Raw genomic sequence first — 14569 nt, 5'->3', positions numbered from 1 at the left:
TTTACTAGGACAGAAAGGGAAGGGAGAATAATAAAATTCATAATTAAAAAAAAAAAGTACAAAGCAAGTGATGCCCAATGCCATTGTTCACCTCCTGCTGACCGACGCCCAGCCAGACCCCAAGCAGCGGCCCCACCTCCCTGGCCAACTCCCCCCATATTTATTGCTCAGCACGATGCCGTATGGTCTGGAATATCCCCTTGGCCAGTCTGGGTTGCCTGCGCGGGCTCTGTCCCCTCCCAGCTCCTGCTGCACCCCCAGCCTCCTCGCTGGCAGGGCAGCACGAGAAGCTGAAAAGCCCTTGGCTCTGGGTATGTGCTGTTCTGCCACAACTAAACCATCGGGGTGGGATCAGCAATGTTGTCACCCCAAATCCAAAACACAGCACCACACTAGCCACTGTGAAGAAAATTACCTCTATCCCAGCCAAAACCAGGTCAAGATGCCACTCCTTTTTGAGGGCTGGGGGATGGCACAGCAGGGCTCAAACAACCAGAAGGGGAGACGAGCCCGCACGCAGTCCCCAAAGTGCCAAATAGGAGAGGAGAGCCTTTTTACCAGGTGGTGGTGGTGGTTTCAACATTTTATTGCTTCTTGACCAGTCACGGGAAGAGCTCCTCATGAAGCATCTCAAAGGGACCTCAACGCTGAACCTCAGCACTCCCTTCCTGGCAGACCTGAAGCCTTTTCTTCTCCAGAGGAACTGCTGCCCCTCTCACTTCTTTGCTCAGTCTGCTGCTGTGCTCTGGGCACTGCCACAGAGGCTCTGGCTGCATCTTCAAGCACCCTCTCTTTAGCCTTCTCGTCCCCAGACTGAGACACCTCCCAGCACCTGCTGGTTATTTAGATGTTCTTATTTAGATGGCTCGATTCTTGGGCACGTGAGCATCTACATGGCATACTTTTACAAAAACGTTCTCCACCCCAGCAGCAATATCTTGCCACAATGCAGCAGCCCAGATGGGTTTGCCTCTGCCCTGCCAGTTGTTCTCCTTCCATTGCTGCCAACACCCCACACAGGGCATTTGCTACCATCCATGAGTCAGTATAGAGATAGAGAACTGGCCACTTTTCTCTTTCGGCAATATCTAAAGCCAGCTGGACGGCTTTCACTTTGCAAATTGCCTCAATTCACCTGCTCCTTCATCAGTTTCTGCAACTTGTTCTATAGGACTCCATACAGCAGCCTTCCACCTGTGACGCGTTCCCACAATACTGGCTGCCTTTGACTCCAGGTCATATGGAAAGTTCTAGTGTGTCTGGCAAGGCAGCACTCAGCGGTGGCACGACTTCATTCAGGCCACGGTAGTCCACTGTTAGTCTCCACTTGCCATCAGGCTTTCACACTGGCTGTGTGGGACTACTAGAGGGTGAGTGAGTCTTGCTGATCACTCCTTGCATCTCCAGTCCATCAATCAGCTTACAGGTGGGAATCAGGGAGTCTCGGTGGGTGCGATATTGCCGCCGGTGCACTGTTGTGGTAGCGACTGGAACCTGCTGTTCTTTGACCCGCAGCAACCCCACAACAGAAGGGTCCTCCAAGCGGCTGGGCAAGGTAGACAGCCGCTTAATCTTCTCCGTACTTAAGGCGGCTATGCCAAAAGCCCACCGGTACCCTTTTGGGTCCCTGAAGTACCCTCTCCTGAGGTAGTCTACGCCAAGGACGTACGGAGCCTCGGGGCCAGTCACAATGGGATGCTTTTGCCACTCGTTGCCAGTTAGACTCACTTCAGCCTCCAATAAAGTTAGCTGTTGGGATCTCCCCGTATATCCCCTGTTGGGATCCACTCCAGAAATACAGACGGCTTCTGCCCCTTAATAACTTGATGGCATTAGGGTACCGTGTGCACTGGTGTCCACTAGAGCCTTATATTCCTGTGGGTCTGACGTGCCAGGTCATCCAATGCACACTGTCCAATAAACCCGATTGTCCCTTTCCTCCACCTGGCTGGAGACAGGACCGCTCTGGTCCTGGTCATAGGATTCATTACTGTGTAGAACCACAGGCTGGCACGTGGTGTGTACCCACTACGTCCCCTTTCTTGAGCAGAGGGATGCTTGCTCCTAAAAGCTGACGTTCATACAGGTGGAAAGTGTAGGACGTATCCTTTTTGAATTGCTGGAACTCCTGGGACAGTGTCTCTATAGCACTTTCTTTGAGTTTGCAGACCTCTTGGGAAAGTTTCTCCACAGCCAAGATGCAAGCCCGTGAAAAGGAAGAGAGACTCACTGTATTGCTGAGGTTGGCCAGCCAATTCACCCACCACATGTTCCTCTCCGTCTTTCCATGTCATCGCTGCCGATGAGTTGGCATATGATGACAGTGCACTCCATACAAACTCCCGCAACTTGGGTCGCATGCACTTGACTTCATCTGGATCTCTGGATATTTGTTTGTTGTCTATGTCACCATAAATCACCCCCAGCACAGCTAATTCCCCCAGGTACTGGATATCCCTCTCCGTGGAGGTTCACTTGCCTGGGTGACATACAACATCTTCCCTGAAGGGACACCTTTCCTTCACGCCTGACCGGAGTCACCTCCAGCGGGTGAAGACTTGTACCCCTGTTCCAATTGCTTTGCCAATGCCCCCTTACCTAGAAAGGGATCCCAACTGCTTGCCTTCCTTGCGCTCTAATTCCAGGCTATTGTCCCCATTATTCCAGCCTTGGAGCAGCCAGGTGATAATGAGCTTGCCCGGATGGCAGCTAAACCTTTTTGCGTGTCTCGCAGTTCACCCAGGGATAGGGATGCGCTGGTTATTGCCACTTTTATGATATATTCCTCTTCCTCCTCCTGTTCCCACAATGGCCCTCATTTAGAGTAGCCTGCCTCTTCATCTTCTTCCTCCTTCCCCTTCTTAACAGGAGATTTTTCCCCTACTAAATGAGCTAACTTTTGCATCCATCGTTCAGTCTTGCATGTAGGGGTGACTGATAGCAACACGGGTTGGTTCTCGGGCCCTGCTGCAGTGCCTGCTGCGGGGGCTGGCGTAGCCGTGGGGCCCATCACAGGGGTTGGAGTGGCTTCAGGGGCTGTTGTGGGAGTGGCCACAGTGCCTGTCATTTTGTTGTTGGATCCAGAAACCTTCTCTTCCCCTTGAGGGTGCTGAATAGGGTGGTAAACAGGGCTTGGCAGGCATGGGCCAGGACCCAGCAGTGATTCATGTCTCTCTGGAACTGCAAAGGTGACGGCATTTTTTATTTTTTAATATTTCTATTTTTTTCCAGGATTTTGCACTTATCCAGGGGCGAAGTTCCAAAATATTGGAGGCGCCCACTGTCCCAGGTACTTGCCCATATCCTCCGTCACACCCTGCTACTCATAACTATCCTGCCTTGGGGCAGATACATGGGTAGTTTTCTTAAATAGTTGTTTAACTATGAATGAAACCTGAAACACATTCAGGAAGTATAGCAACAGGAAAACGCAGGTTTGAACATCCAAAGGATATTCAAAATTCCCCAGGGCTATTGTGGCAAGCGTGAAAGAGGAACATGAAGGAGAAAGGAAAGGTGAAGGAGAGGGGGACAGTATCCCCCCCTTATCACCCCTATAGCTTGGCTCCCTGAGGACAAAAGGTAGACAGTGTAGTTATTAATGGAAAGATGGTTCCTGAAGTACGGAGATGACAGTAATGCGGAATACAAACACCGCATTAGTCTCACGACTGGTCATTCTATCGTATCATAGGCCAGCATTGCACAGTACAGGAAAATGATAACTGTTAACCAGCCCACAGAAGCGATCAACAGCATGACAGGGAACATAGTCAGCAACTAAGGATTCTATCACACCACTCTGAAAACACACACAACAGCGCCTAAAGAAAATAAATCAACATTGTGACCAGCAATATTAAACTAACGTAATGCTTTTAACAAACTTGGCCAGAACTCTCATTAGAACAACTCTTTGTGCCCAGTCTTGGGAAACAAAAAGCAGTGTTGGGGTAGAACTGGGCAGGCAGCTACGCACTGAGTAGCTGTTCACTCAATCCATTGCCACCCAGCTCCAACAGTGGGATGGGAGAGAGTAAAAAAAGTAAAATTTTGTGGGTCGAGATACAGACAGTTTGATAGGACAGAAAAGGAAGGGAGAATAATATTAACAATGAAAAAAAAAATACAAAGCAAGCGATGCCCAATGCAATGGTTCAACTCCTGCTGACCGACGCCCAGCCAGACCCCAAGCAGCGGCCCCACGTCCCTGGCCAACTCCCCCCATATTTATTGCTCAGCACGATGCCATATGGTCTGGAATATCCCTTTGGCCAGTCTGGGTCACCTGTGCGGGCTCTGTCCCCTCCCAGCTCCTGCTGCACCCCCAGCCTCCTCGCTGGCAGGGCAGCACGAGAAGCTGAAAAGCCCTTGGCTCTGGGTATGCGCTGCCCTGCCACAACTAAACCATCGGGGTGGGATCAGCAATGTTGTCACCCCAAATCCAAAACACAGCACTGCACCAGCCACTGTGAAGAAAATTACCTCTATCCCGGCCAAAACCAGGACAAGCTGCCACTCCTTTATGAGGGCTGGGGGATGGCACAGCAGGGCTCAAACAACCAGAAGGGGAGACGAGCCCGCACGCAGTCCCCAAAGTGCCAAATAGGAGAGGAGAGCACTTTATCAGATGGTGGTGGTGGTGGTGGTGGTGTTCTTGTTTCCTTGTTTATTGCCCCGTCTTGGGAAGAGCTCCTCATGAAGCATCTCAAAGGGACCTCAACGCTGAACCTCAGCACTCCCTTCCTGGCAGACCTGAAGCCTTTCGCTTCTCCAGAGGAACTGCTGCCCCTCTCACTTCTTTGCTCAGTCTGCTGCTATGCTTTGGGCACTGCTTACAGGGGCTCTGGCTGCATCTTCAAGCACCCACTGTTTGGGCTTCTCATCCCCAGACTGAGACACCTCCCAGCATCCCCCCTCCCCAAGCCCATGGTGGTCCTCTGAGGGACTCCTCCTGTGACACCAGTACAGCAGCCAGGTCCCCTCCTCCCCTCTCCCTTAGGGCTCCATGAAGAAGAGATGCCACTTCTTCAAGTGGCACGGGGGATGGGAAACAAGAGCTCACACAAGCCTCAACAGTTATCAAAAGAACTATTTATTAACACAATGTCTTACAGGCAAGCCTGCAAGACATCCAGTCTGGTGGTTCTGCCCAAGTTAATGGTGGGCACGGAGGCTACGCCACGCATAGGGAGCTGTCCAGGCACTCCTGCGTTGCTCTTGCTGGGCTCTGACAGTGGACACCAAAGACATTCCAGGGTAGCTCCATGCTTGTTCTCTCAGCGGTGGATCCACCTCCATGGGTTCTTCCGCATCTCGTGGTGGATCCACCTCCATGGGCTCCTCCCTGGTGGCTGGCAGATGGACATGCCTGTGTCCCTGGTTGTTGGCAGGACGATTGGCGGGCCGTGGTCCCACAGCATTCTTTGTCCAAAAGACATGCCGGGGCCTTGCGTTGGTCGCTGCTGGCTTCAGAGCCGCGCTCTGCGTTGTGCTGGTCACACGGACGCTGGCCATCGCTCTTGTGAGAGAGCTGATCTTCCCCCTCCTATTCCGTTTTTCCTTCTTATGACGCAGCCTCCTCCTTGGGCCTGAGAACAACACCAGTCTACTCATTGCTGCACTCAATGATGGGCAGCCACCCATCTTCCTGCTCTGGCTCCTCTTGCTTCCAAGCATCCTCTGCTCTTGAAAGCCTCGAAGCCTCGCAAGTGGTGGGCTGGCTGCGAGGCTCCTGTATTTATAGGGCCCAGAAGGAAAGGCGCAGTGGTGGTGGCTGCTGTGACATAAGCAGGCCGCTGTGATGGCCATTGTGATGCTGGCCCACACCTGTAGCCAAACGTGGCCGTGTTGCCATGGGAAGGAACTTCAGCTTGACGGCGTCCCCCCTCCGGACCCTAAGGACCTTGGGGGCCTCCAACAGTCGCCCTCTGTTGCGGTGGCCCAGAGGAGGGGAAAGTTGCAAGAGAAGTTGAAAGGCAAAGAATTGTGCCCTGCTGAGAGACACGTTGGTACTACGCTAATCAGGAACTCCAAAAGCAGGCACTGGTTCGGAAGGCTTCGTGGTGGAAGCGGGCAGGCAGCTAAACCCCACAGAGCTGTTCACTCACTGCACTGCCCTCCACCCCCCACAGTGGGACAGGGGAGAGAATTGGGAAAAAAAAAAGAAGATAAAAACTCAAGGGTTGAGATAAAGACAGTTTACTAGGACAGAAAGGGAAGGGAGAATAATAAAATTCATAATTAAAAAAAAAATGTACAAAGCAAGTGATGCCCAATGCCATTGTTCACCTCCTGCTGACCGACGCCCAGCCAGACCCCAAGCAGCGGCCCCACCTCCCTGGCCAACTCCCCCCATATTTATTGCTCAGCACGATGCCGTATGGTCTGGAATATCCCCTTGGCCAGTCTGGGTTGCCTGCGCGGGCTCTGTCCCCTCCCAGCTCCTGCTGCACCCCCAGCCTCCTCGCTGGCAGGGCAGCACGAGAAGCTGAAAAGCCCTTGGCTCTGGGTATGTGCTGTTCTGCCACAACTAAACCATCGGGGTGGGATCAGCAATATAGTCACCCCAAATCCAAAACACAGCACCACACTAGCCACTGTGAAGAAAATTACCTCTATCCCAGCCAAAACCAGGTCAAGATGCCACTCCTTTTTGAGGGCTGGGGGATGGCACAGCAGGGCTCAAACAACCAGAAGGGGAGACGAGCCCGCACGCAGTCCCCAAAGTGCCAAATAGGAGAGGAGAGCCTTTTTACCAGGTGGTGGTGGTGGTTTCAACATTTTATTGCTTCTTGACCAGTCACGGGAAGAGCTCCTCATGAAGCATCTCAAAGGGACCTCAACGCTGAACCTCAGCACTCCCTTCCTGGCAGACCTGAAGCCTTTTCTTCTCCAGAGGAACTGCTGCCCCTCTCACTTCTTTGCTCAGTCTGCTGCTGTGCTCTGGGCACTGCCACAGAGGCTCTGGCTGCATCTTCAAGCACCCTCTCTTTAGCCTTCTCGTCCCCAGACTGAGACACCTCCCAGCACCTGCTGGTTATTTAGATGTTCTTATTTAGATGGCTCGATTCTTGGGCACGTGAGCATCTACATGGCATACTTTTACAAAAACGTTCTCCACCCCAGCAGCAATATCTTGCCACAATGCAGCAGCCCAGATGGGTTTGCCTCTGCCCTGCCAGTTGTTCTCCTTCCATTGCTGCCAACACCCCACACAGGGCATTTGCTACCATCCATGAGTCAGTATAGAGATAGAGAACTGGCCACTTTTCTCTTTCGGCAATATCTAAAGCCAGCTGGACGGCTTTCACTTTGCAAATTGCCTCAATTCACCTGCTCCTTCATCAGTTTCTGCAACTTGTTCTATAGGACTCCATACAGCAGCCTTCCACCTGTGACGCGTTCCCACAATACCGGCTGCCTTTGACTCCAGGTCATATGGAAAGTTCTAGTGTGTCTGGCAAGGCAGCACTCAGCGGTGGCACGACTTCGTTCAGGCCACGGTAGTCCACTGTTAGTCTCCACTTGCCATCAGGCTTTCACACTGGCTGTGTGGGACTACTAGAGGGTGAGTGAGTCTTGCTGATCACTCCTTGCATCTCCAGTCCATCAATCAGCTTACAGGTGGGAATCAGGGAGTCTCGGTGGGTGCGATATTGCCGCCGGTGCACTGTTGTGGTAGCGACTGGAACCTGCTGTTCTTTGACCCGCAGCAACCCCACAACAGAAGGGTCCTCCAAGCGGCTGGGCAAGGTAGACAGCCGCTTAATCTTCTCCGTACTTAAGGCGGCTATGCCAAAAGCCCACCGGTACCCTTTTGGGTCCTTGAAGCACCCTCTCCTGAGGTAGTCTACGCCAAGGACGTACGGAGCCTCGGGGCCAGTCACAATGGGATGCTTTTGCCACTCGTTGCCAGTTAGACTCACTTCAGCCTCCAATAAAGTTAGCTGTTGGGATCTCCCCGTATATCCCCTGTTGGGATCCACTCCAGAAATACAGACGGCTTCTGCCCCTTAATAACTTGATGGCATTAGGGTACCGTGTGCACTGGTGTCCACTAGAGCCTTATATTCCTGTGGGTCTGACGTGCCAGGTCATCCAATGCACACTGTCCAATAAACCCGATTGTCCCTTTCCTCCACCTGGCTGGAGACAGGACCGCTCTGGTCCTGGTCATAGGATTCATTACTGTGTAGAACCACAGGCTGGCACGTGGTGTGTACCCACTACGTCCCCTTTCTTGAGCAGAGGGATGCTTGCTCCTAAAAGCTGACGTTCATACAGGTGGAAAGTGTAGGACGTATCCTTTTTGAATTGCTGGAACTCCTGGGACAGTGTCTCTATAGCACTTTCTTTGAGTTTGCAGACCTCTTGGGAAAGTTTCTCCACAGCCAAGATGCAAGCCCGTGAAAAGGAAGAGAGACTCACTGTATTGCTGAGGTTGGCCAGCCAATTCACCCACCACATGTTCCTCTCCGTCTTTCCATGTCATCGCTGCCGATGAGTTGGCATATGATGACAGTGCACTCCATACAAACTCCCGCAACTTGGGTCGCATGCACTTGACTTCATCTGGATCTTTGGATATTTGTTTGTTGTCTATGTCATCATAAATCACCTCCAGCACAGCTAATTCCCCCAGGTACTGGATATCCCTCTCCGTGGAGGTTCACTTGCCTGGGTGACATACAACATCTTCCCTGAAGGGATACCTTTCCTTCACGCCTGACCGGAGTCACCTCCAGCGGGTGAAGACTTGTACCCCTGTTCCAATTGCTTTGCCAATGCCCCCTTACCTAGAAAGGGATCCCAACTGCTTGCCTTCCTTGCGCTCTAATTCCAGGCTATTGTCCCCATTATTCCAGCCTTGGAGCAGCCAGGTGATAATGAGCTTGCCCGGATGGCAGCTAAACCTTTTTGCGTGTCTCGCAGTTCACCCAGGGATAGGGATGCGCTGGTTATTGCCACTTTTATGATATATTCCTCTTCCTCCTCCTGTTCCCACAATGGCCCTCATTTAGAGTAGCCTGCCTCTTCTTCTTCTTCCTCCTTCCCCTTCTTAACAGGAGATTTTTCCCCTACTAAATGAGCTAACTTTTGCATCCATCGTTCAGTCTTGCATGTAGGGGTGACTGATAGCAACACGGGTTGGTTCTCGGGCCCTGCTGCAGTGCCTGCTGCGGGGGCTGGCGTAGCCGTGGGGCCCATCACAGGGGTTGGAGTGGCTTCAGGGGCTGTTGTGGGAGTGGCCACAGTGCCTGTCATTTTGTTGTTGGATCCAGAAACCTTCTCTTCCCCTTGAGGGTGCTGAATAGGGTGGTAAACAGGGCTTGGCAGGCATGGGCCAGGACCCAGCAGTGATTCATGTCTCTCTGGAACTGCAAAGGTGACGGCATTTTTTATTTTTTAATATTTCTATTTTTTTCCAGGATTTTGCACTTATCCAGGGGCGAAGTTCCAAAATATTGGAGGCGCCCACTGTCCCAGGTACTTGCCCATATCCTCCGTCACACCCTGCTACTCATAACTATCCTGCCTTGGGGCAGATACATGGGTAGTTTTCTTAAATAGTTGTTTAACTATGAATGAAACCTGAAACACATTCAGGAAGTATAGCAACAGGAAAACGCAGGTTTGAACATCCAAAGGATATTCAAAATTCCCCAGGGCTATTGTGGCAAGCGTGAAAGAGGAACATGAAGGAGAAAGGAAAGGTGAAGGAGAGGGGGACAGTATCCCCCCCTTATCACCCCTATAGCTTGGCTCCCTGAGGACAAAAGGTAGACAGTGTAGTTATTAATGGAAAGATGGTTCCTGAAGTACGGAGATGACAGTAATGCGGAATACAAACACCGCATTAGTCTCACGACTGGTCATTCTATCGTATCATAGGCCAGCATTGCACAGTACAGGAAAATGATAACTGTTAACCAGCCCACAGAAGCGATCAACAGCATGACAGGGAACACAGTCAGCAACTAAGGATTCTATCACACCACTCTGAAAACACACACAACAGCGCCTAAAGAAAATAAATCAACATTGTGACCAGCAATATTAAACTAACGTAATGCTTTTAACAAACTTGGCCAGAACTCTCATTAGAACAACTCTTTGTGCCCAGTCTTGGGAAACAAAAAGCAGTGTTGGGGTAGAACTGGGCAGGCAGCTACGCACTGAGTAGCTGTTCACTCAATCCATTGCCACCCAGCTCCAACAGTGGGATGGGAGAGAGTAAAAAAAGTAAAATTTTGTGGGTCGAGATACAGACAGTTTGATAGGACAGAAAAGGAAGGGAGAATAATATTAACAATGAAAAAAAAAAAATACAAAGCAAGCGATGCCCAATGCAATGGTTCAACTCCTGCTGACCGACGCCCAGCCAGACCCCAAGCAGCGGCCCCACGTCCCTGGCCAACTCCCCCCATATTTATTGCTCAGCACGATGCCATATGGTCTGGAATATCCCTTTGGCCAGTCTGGGTCACCTGTGCGGGCTCTGTCCCCTCCCAGCTCCTGCTGCACCCCCAGCCTCCTCGCTGGCAGGGCAGCACGAGAAGCTGAAAAGCCCTTGGCTCTGGGTATGCGCTGCCCTGCCACAACTAAACCATCGGGGTGGGATCAGCAATGTTGTCACCCCAAATCCAAAACACAGCACTGCACCAGCCACTGTGAAGAAAATTACCTCTATCCCGGCCAAAACCAGGACAAGCTGCCACTCCTTTATGAGGGCTGGGGGATGGCACAGCAGGGCTCAAACAACCAGAAGGGGAGACGAGCCCGCACGCAGTCCCCAAAGTGCCAAATAGGAGAGGAGAGCACTTTATCAGATGGTGGTGGTGGTGGTGGTGGTGTTCTTGTTTCCTTGTTTATTGCCCCGTCTTGGGAAGAGCTCCTCATGAAGCATCTCAAAGGGACCTCAACGCTGAACCTCAGCACTCCCTTCCTGGCAGACCTGAAGCCTTTCGCTTCTCCAGAGGAACTGCTGCCCCTCTCACTTCTTTGCTCAGTCTGCTGCTATGCTTTGGGCACTGCTTACAGGGGCTCTGGCTGCATCTTCAAGCACCCACTGTTTGGGCTTCTCATCCCCAGACTGAGACACCTCCCAGCATCCCCCCTCCCCAAGCCCATGGTGGTCCTCTGAGGGACTCCTCCTGTGACACCAGTACAGCAGCCAGGTCCCCTCCTCCCCTCTCCCTTAGGGCTCCATGAAGAAGAGATGCCACTTCTTCAAGTGGCACGGGGGATGGGAAACAAGAGCTCACACAAGCCTCAACAGTTATCAAAAGAACTATTTATTAACACAATGTCTTACAGGCAAGCCTGCAAGACATCCAGTCTGGTGGTTCTGCCCAAGTTAATGGTGGGCACGGAGGCTACGCCACGCATAGGGAGCTGTCCAGGCACTCCTGCGTTGCTCTTGCTGGGCTCTGACAGTGGACACCAAAGACATTCCAGGGTAGCTCCATGCTTGTTCTCTCAGCGGTGGATCCACCTCCATGGGTTCTTCCGCATCTCGTGGTGGATCCACCTCCATGGGCTCCTCCCTGGTGGCTGGCAGATGGACATGCCTGTGTCCCTGGTTGTTGGCAGGACGATTGGCGGGCCGTGGTCCCACAGCATTCTTTGTCCAAAAGACATGCCGGGGCCTTGCGTTGGTCGCTGCTGGCTTCAGAGCCGCGCTCTGCGTTGTGCTGGTCACACGGACGCTGGCCATCGCTCTTGTGAGAGAGCTGATCTTCCCCCTCCTATTCCGTTTTTCCTTCTTATGACGCAGCCTCCTCCTTGGGCCTGAGAACAACACCAGTCTACTCATTGCTGCACTCAGTGATGGGCAGCCACCCATCTTCCTGCTCTGGCTCCTCTTGCTTCCAAGCATCCTCTGCTCTTGAAAGCCTCGAAGCCTCGCAAGTGGTGGGCTGGCTGCGAGGCTCCTGTATTTATAGGGCCCAGAAGGAAAGGCGCAGTGGTGGTGGCTGCTGTGACATAAGCAGGCCGCTGTGATGGCCATTGTGATGCTGGCCCACACCTGTAGCCAAACGTGGCCGTGTTGCCATGGGAAGGAGCTTCAGCCTGAGGGCGTCCCCCCTCCAGGCCCTAAGGACCTTGGGGGCCTCCAACAGTCGCCCTCTGTTGCGCTGGCCCAGAGGAGGGGAAAGTTGCAAGAGAAGTTGAAAGGCAAAGAATTGTGCCCTGCTGAGAGACACGTTGGTACTACGCTAATCAGGAACTCCAAAAGCAGGCACTGGTTCGGAAGGCTTCGTGGTGGAAGCGGGCAGGCAGCTAAACCCCACAGAGCTGTTCACTCACTGCACTGCCCTCCACCCCCCACAGTGGGATAGGGGAGAGAATTGGGAAAAAAAAAGAAGATAAAAACTCAAGGGTTGAGATAAAGACAGTTTACTAGGACAGAAAGGGAAGGGAGAATAATAAAATTCATAATTAAAAAAAAAAAGTACAAAGCAAGTGATGCCCAATGCCATTGTTCACCTCCTGCTGACCGACGCCCAGCCAGACCCCAAGCAGCGGCCCCACCTCCCTGGCCAACTCCCCCCATATTTATTGCTCAGCACGATGCCGTATGGTCTGGAATATCCCCTTGGCCAGTCTGGGTTGCCTGCGCGGGCTCTGTCCCCTCCCAGCTCCTGCTGCACCCCCAGCCTCCTCGCTGGCAGGGCAGCACGAGAAGCTGAAAAGCCCTTGGCTCTGGGTATGTGCTGTTCTGCCACAACTAAACCATCGGGGTGGGATCAGCAATGTTGTCACCCCAAATCCAAAACACAGCACCACACTAGCCACTGTGAAGAAAATTACCTCTATCCCAGCCAAAACCAGGTCAAGATGCCACTCCTTTTTGAGGGCTGGGGGATGGCACAGCAGGGCTCAAACAACCAGAAGGGGAGACGAGCCCGCACGCAGTCCCCAAAGTGCCAAATAGGAGAGGAGAGCCTTTTTACCAGGTGGTGGTGGTGGTTTCAACATTTTATTGCTTCTTGACCAGTCACGGGAAGAGCTCCTCATGAAGCATCTCAAAGGGACCTCAACGCTGAACCTCAGCACTCCCTTCCTGGCAGACCTGAAGCCTTTTCTTCTCCAGAGGAACTGCTGCCCCTCTCACTTCTTTGCTCAGTCTGCTGCTGTGCTCTGGGCACTGCCACAGAGGCTCTGGCTGCATCTTCAAGCACCCTCTCTTTAGCCTTCTCGTCCCCAGACTGAGACACCTCCCAGCACCTGCTGGTTATTTAGATGTTCTTATTTAGATGGCTCGATTCTTGGGCACGTGAGCATCTACATGGCATACTTTTACAAAAACGTTCTCCACCCCAGCAGCAATATCTTGCCACAATGCAGCAGCCCAGATGGGTTTGCCTCTGCCCTGCCAGTTGTTCTCCTTCCATTGCTGCCAACACCCCACACAGGGCATTTGCTACCATCCATGAGTCAGTATAGAGATAGAGAACTGGCCACTTTTCTCTTTCGGCAATATCTAAAGCCAGCTGGACGGCTTTCACTTTGCAAATTGCCTCAATTCACCTGCTCCTTCATCAGTTTCTGCAACTTGTTCTATAGGACTCCATACAGCAGCCTTCCACCTGTGACGCGTTCCCACAATACTGGCTGCCTTTGACTCCAGGTCATATGGAAAGTTCTAGTGTGTCTGGCAAGGCAGCACTCAGCGGTGGCACGACTTCGTTCAGGCCACGGTAGTCCACTGTTAGTCTCCACTTGCCATCAGGCTTTCACACTGGCTGTGTGGGACTACTAGAGGGTGAGTGAGTCTTGCTGATCACTCCTTGCATCTCCAGTCCATCAATCAGCTTACAGGTGGGAATCAGGGAGTCTCGGTGGGTGCGATATTGCCGCCGGTGCACTGTTGTGGTAGCGACTGGAACCTGCTGTTCTTTGACCCGCAGCAACCCCACAACAGAAGGGTCCTCCAAGCGGCTGGGCAAGGTAGACAGCCGCTTAATCTTCTCCGTACTTAAGGCGGCTATGCCAAAAGCCCACCGGTACCCTTTTGGGTCCCTGAAGTACCCTCTCCTGAGGTAGTCTACGCCAAGGACGTACGGAGCCTCGGGGCCAGTCACAATGGGATGCTTTTGCCACTCGTTGCCAGTTAGACTCACTTCAGCCTCCAATAAAGTTAGCTGTTGGGATCTCCCCGTATATCCCCTGTTGGGATCCACTCCAGAAATACAGACGGCTTCTGCCCCTTAATAACTTGATGGCATTAGGGTACCGTGTGCACTGGTGTCCACTAGAGCCTTATATTCCTGTGGGTCTGACGTGCCAGGTCATCCAATGCACACTGTCCAATAAACCCGATTGTCCCTTTCCTCCACCTGGCTGGAGACAGGACCGCTCTGGTCCTGGTCATAGGATTCATTACTGTGTAGAACCACAGGCTGGCACGTGGTGTGTACCCACTACGTCCCCTTTCTTGAGCAGAGGGATGCTTGCTCCTAAAAGCTGACGTTCATACAGGTGGAAAGTGTAGGACGTATCCTTTTTGAATTGCTGGAACTCCTGGGACAGTGTCTCTATAGCACTTTCTTTGAGTTTGCAG

This window comes from Anser cygnoides, chromosome 2 (assembly GCF_040182565.1).
Source record: "Anser cygnoides isolate HZ-2024a breed goose chromosome 2, Taihu_goose_T2T_genome, whole genome shotgun sequence".
Lineage (NCBI taxonomy): Eukaryota > Metazoa > Chordata > Aves > Anseriformes > Anatidae > Anser > Anser cygnoides.
Note: the sequence above shows the minus strand (reverse complement) of the source record.